Genomic DNA, 6,000 nt, shown 5'->3' on the forward strand with positions numbered 1-6,000 from the left:
CTTTCCAATATTATTTTCTGCTTGATATTGTTTTCAATCTACTTAAATATCATTCATGTAAGTTATTTCCATTCCTAATTGTATGTGACAACTTCTTCGTAAACAAAAAAAATTCCCAAGCATGCAGCCAAGTTCGTGATGAAAGTTTTCGTTTTTCATAGCCTTTGCATATACTTTGTCTAAAAATCTATTGTTTACATCCACAGAGATTTTAGATTTAGTATTTGGCAGTTTATTTTAATTTGGTTAATTACAAAGGAAGCAATCGTACATTCAAATGGGTATGTTTGAACTTAAGTGTAGAAAGAACTAATTTTGTGTTTCAAGCCTGGGCCCTAACTCACAATATATTCTGATGTCCTGCTCATGTAGCTAGACAAGGGATTATGATATGTATCAAGCTTGTTGATAAAACATTGTCTTTATCCAGGTTTATATATGCCCTCATAAGGTCCTGATACCAAAAAATATTCTGTGCATTACTGCAAAGAAAAAATACATCCTTTACTTTTTCCTCAGTTTCCTTTATTTGATTGTTCGCTGTATTTATTTGTGTGGCAAACATGAAGTCCTTTTTTGTACTTCCATGAAGAAACTAACTGGTATTACTGCCAGGTATGATTAGTTTTGCATATCTTAAATTTTTTGTGCCAAAAATTCTATTAACCAAATAATGAAATTTTTAAGTTTTATGATTGAGATACAAAATGTATGGTGTTTTAGCCTAAGTGGAAAAATTTGTTTTAAAGTGAGTGGCTAAGAGTTTTAACAAATAGTAATATAAAATTATTTCCCCACACAATGTTTTTAATTTTAATTTTTTTTGTTCTGTTTAAGTAGGGGCAAAACAACAGATACAATTTTAAATGTTGCTTAAATTTACAATCTCATTTTTTCATATATTCTGAATTTATTGTGTGGTGTTTTTAATATTCTGTTGCAATTGTTGTCTGGCTTGGTAAAACCCTACATTGATTGATAGGGTGTAATAATTGCTTCATATCTTAGATATTGAGTGAGAATAATAATTGTTATTAAGGTTCTCCTTGCTTGTCATCTTTAGTTTTGGAGCAGACATGGTACATTATTTTAGTTCTATAACTCTGTCTTAGTGTAAGACACACATTAAAAAAGTTCTTTTGCTGAAATATTACTTGGCTTGCATATTATATGCAAAAAAAATTGGCCATTCTTTATATTTTAAAATAAGTGCAGTTCAATGCATAATTATCTACAAGTCCTTTATTCATAACTATTCTTGAGGGTTATACTCTCGAAAATCATGTTTAGAATAGCAGTATATAAAAACGTTTGAAAGTAAATCACATTATCACATGAATAACTTCTTATTTATTAAGAGGTGTATAAATTTTGAAATATAAAATATGTAATTCCTGCACAGAAAAATGAACAAATTAATTAATAAAAATACCTTTTGTTAAAACTATTTAGGATTCATTACTGTCACCATAAACCACATGCAAATGTTTTCACTGGCAATGATATAATTCCTCTTATGTAGGCAATATTTCCCATTCAGAGGTAAACACTACATAATTATGTTGGTGAATTGCATGAAGACAGCCCAAAAAAAAGTTATTATTTTAGCTTGTTTATTTGATATTCCCTTGATGATTTCACTTTGTTTCTGCTTCATTCTGGTATGGGAAGTGAACTCTGGTTAATGTAGCCTTCTACACTTCTGCAAATTTTTTCCAATTTAATCTCTACATTCTTATTCATTAGATTATACTTCTCAATAAGATGACATAAAATACGCATAACACCAAAAGTTATACATTTTTCTGTGCTATAATTGCAGGCTATGCTATAGTTATCCACTATAATTACGATGAATTTTATCATCAAATATTTTTTTCAATATATTGGACATTGTATCATTTATCATCATCTATAGAATAAAGTTTTTTTTTCTTTTATTCACAATAATTTTTTTAAACTATGCCAAATACTGTTTCTGATCCTGATTATAGTGTCTGACCCTAAAGGATTGAGCTGGGGCGGAGACATACATATATGTACTCCTTAGTTTCAGAAATATGGCAGGTGATTTTTTTTATCAACCTATATTATATGGATTCAGATGTTCATTATAAAACTTTAAAACCATCTTCAAATTTAAGTTTTTGGAAATTATTTAATATCATGTGATCAAATTTTTTGTATTGTAGTTCAAAATATTTGCGTAGCTGCTGAATTGTCATTGGTCCAGATGAAAAAAATTAATTGGCAGTGATGTTGAAATTCTTTCAAAAGAGTTGCATTGGTTTTCATAAATGAATAACAGTGTCTGCAGAGACTTTGGGTTATTGGAGTCAGGCTGGCACACTGCACAGTTTATTCGGCTTAGCTGACCAGTGCATTGCTTCGCACATCGACCTTGACAGTTGCATTGCATTGTTCTTCCTCAATGATTTACTGATTCAGACCAGTAGATATTTTAAATGATGTGGTAACAATGGCCTGTCAAATAGACCCAAGTAATATGTGTATTAAAAATTTTAATTACCTAATTAGTTTTATAGCAAATATTTTGGTTGAGATTTTTTATTTTATAAATTGGCTTTGTATTCTTTTTTTGTCATCCTAGCAGATGATTTGGGATAAATATTTTGAGCAGATTTCTATTATGTCAGATTATCTCATGTACTAAGCAGTCAGTATCTTGCATATTTTACATGTACCAACAAAAATACTTTTAAGTTATAATATTTTTGTTGCAATTTTCGGGTTAAAGATGTACTTACTTATTTCAGTAATGAAATGACAAAGAGAAATATATTTGTGGGTCAATAATAATTCAATTGATTAATTTTTTTTTCCTTTGTCAAGCTTGCTACATTAACTGTTTGTGAAATTTTATGTCAGGTTTGCAGTAAGTTTGGTTACTGGTGAATTTGTTGATTTGTTTCCAAGAACTGTTATTTCAGCTCTTAATTTTTTTTTATGGTAACTTGATACTACTAAAATAGTGCTCTGTAGCACAGTCCAATTTTTGTATTACATGACGTACTAAAATGCATTAAGTTTTTAGTAGATGTTTTGTAACCTTATTTAATTGCATGACGTGATGCACATTTCAGATGTATACAGTGTGTTCGCATATTTGCGAGGCAAAAATTCATGGGTGGCAGGAAATGACAAAACAAGCAATTTTAAAAAATATATGCCTGGAAACATAAAATCCTGGAAAATTACAGGCAAAAACAGTAGTGCATAAATTTGAATTTCGTGCCCAACTAGGAGTTATTCCAGTGGCTGAGAGGATGCGCAATCGCAGCACCATTATGGTTTACAGTCCGCGCAAAGGAGGTCGATGAGCTGAGTGCAAGTGTTAAGATAGTCGTGTACACTAGCAACCAGCTGTCTGGTGTACAGTACCCTTAGTGGTATGAAACTCCAGCTTCAAGCGTCCTCTGGTTATGACCTATGAAGGTCTTCCCAATCCTTACACCTCTGGTGGGGAAACAGCTTTGGTAAATGTGCACTACTCCTGCAATTCCTTTCGCCTTTCCAAATGTAAGGTACGCCGTACAGTTTATTTCCGTTAAATCTGTAATTTCAGCACTGTACTCACCAAAAGTCATTGCTGCAACTGCCCAAATCCAAACATATAAACATACCACAACTAACCACCCCTTGTGCTGTACAGCAAACTGCTGGTTGATAACGCGTATGGCTGACTCTGAACATCTGCGTCCGGCTTGTCGCCTGCTTCCCTCGAAGCATTCAACCATCAGGCACTGCATTTGCACGTTCTCTCAGCCACTCGGGTGGCACCTAGTTGGGCACAAAACTCAAATTTGCGGGCTACGGTTCATGCCTGTAACTTTGCAGGGTTACTTTTCCGGACATCTGGTCTTTAACAAAAAAATGCTTGTTTTTTCACTCCTTGCCACTCGTTAAATTTATGTCCCACGATTTGCAAACATATTGTATACTATGTTATACTCTTAACTGATTTTTATCAGAACTACAATGAAATTAATGTGGGTCATGTTCTACGCGCTTTGATAGATGTAATTTTTAGTGCTTGTGATTTCCTTTGATTGGAGTGATTTATTTTAAATGTGGCAAATACAAGGACAAACAGGACATCTCAAATTCAATATGATGACTGCACTCTCCTGATTTTAAGAATGTTTCATTTGCACAAAGTTATCAGCAATGAATATTTAACATATTTTTCAGTCTTATAATTTTTTTCATTTTCATGCACACAACAAAAACTGATGTTTTGACGTTTTAAGCCACTGGAAAGAAGAAAACATGTTAACTGATGCAGGAGCTTTTTATTTACAACCACATGTTTATCAGGTATCTATAAGATTGCTAAAGGATTCTAAATGAACTTTAAATAAGCAAGCTTGAATTGGTGTGATTTGTAACAGCTGTTATGACAGTTGTGTAAGAATGAAAAATATTTGTAGATCAAATAAATTTTACTTTTTGAACTTATATAAAAACAAAATTTTATAAACAAGCTTCCAATAGCATAACTCTGCTAATGTTGACACTAGGACACTGGACATATTTTTGCTGTAAATAACTTTGAAATAAATATTTGTAAATGGTTGTGGCTTATCGTGTTTCATTCTGTCATTACAGTAAGGAAAAAAAAAATACACAGATGTTTATGGAATTTTTCTTTTTATATTTTTGAAATACTATATTAAAATTTAATTTCTGTTGTTTTCCAAATCAGGTTAACTGTGATATTAAATAGGAAGGATGCATGTTTCAAAATAATTTTGGTTTTTTGATTTTTGTTATTCCTGTTGACACTCCAGGTATTCATTAATATTCATTCACAAAGGATGATATGAAAACTTAACACAAAATATTTAGGGGTGTGCATAAATTCTAAACAAAGTTTTATAGTGTTGTGTCACAAATTTTGTATATATATGTATATACACACACACATACATTGAGTTTATATGGACACCTAACCTACCAAAAACAAAAAAAAAATAGTTTTTATCAATAGCTGCCTATGGATGTTAGTGGTTTTTAATTTTTGTAAGTTTTGACTATGGAATGTGTTAATGCAACTAAATTTTATTTTGTGATAATGCTTGTTCAATGTAGCAAAACACAAGCTTCTCCATGAGAAAATATAGGTAACTAAAATATTGCTAATATTGAATGCTGGTCATAAAATTATACTCACAGTTCTTTGAAAACTAAAGTGTATGAAAATTATTATAATGAATGTGTATTTTTAACTGATTAATTTTCTCTCTTTCATTAAAAAAATCTGCATTAATAATAGTGCATAAAACATCACTTCACAGAAGGCTATAAATTTTTTGATAGTAAGATACAATTGACTGTTAGTAGTTATGAAGTTCTATTTAATTTATCTTTTACATTGTAATTCAGAAAAATTAAAATTATGTTCAACATCTGTATGTCCTAACAATTTTTTTCTGTGGTAGAGCAGAACTTACATTAGTGCCAATGTTACTGGGTATGAATAAAATACTATGGTGTTCCATTTTTTTCCTATGTTAATAGGGGCCATATACAAGATTTATAAAATAGCTCTAAAAATATTTTATAAGAAGACGACCATCTTACAATTAAAAGGGATTATTTTAGTAACTAGGGCCCTGTTACTTATATAATAACTTAGCATAATTGATCAAGAGCAATCTTAATATTTAACGTCCATCCAAATATCTTTGAATCAAAACATGGTCTGTTGTTCTTTACTCCAATTTTTGACACTGTCTTTAAAATTCTTCGAAGCACCTATACTTACAGCAAAACACTCTTCAAAAATGTTTGAATTTATTTATCACGTTAACCACGGCTTTCAATATAATAGATTATCATTGTATACATATACCAGTTCTATCCATTGTCCGTAGATTAAAACTTAATTTATTAGGCCAAAATTATAAATAGCACCAGTTCCGGCATTGTAACAATACTCGTTTAAAATTGCAAATAAATAGCCAAGGGTTTTTCGCA

Source organism: Bacillus rossius, chromosome 2 (assembly GCF_032445375.1).
Source record: "Bacillus rossius redtenbacheri isolate Brsri chromosome 2, Brsri_v3, whole genome shotgun sequence".
NCBI classification, from domain to species: Eukaryota; Metazoa; Arthropoda; class Insecta; order Phasmatodea; family Bacillidae; genus Bacillus; species Bacillus rossius.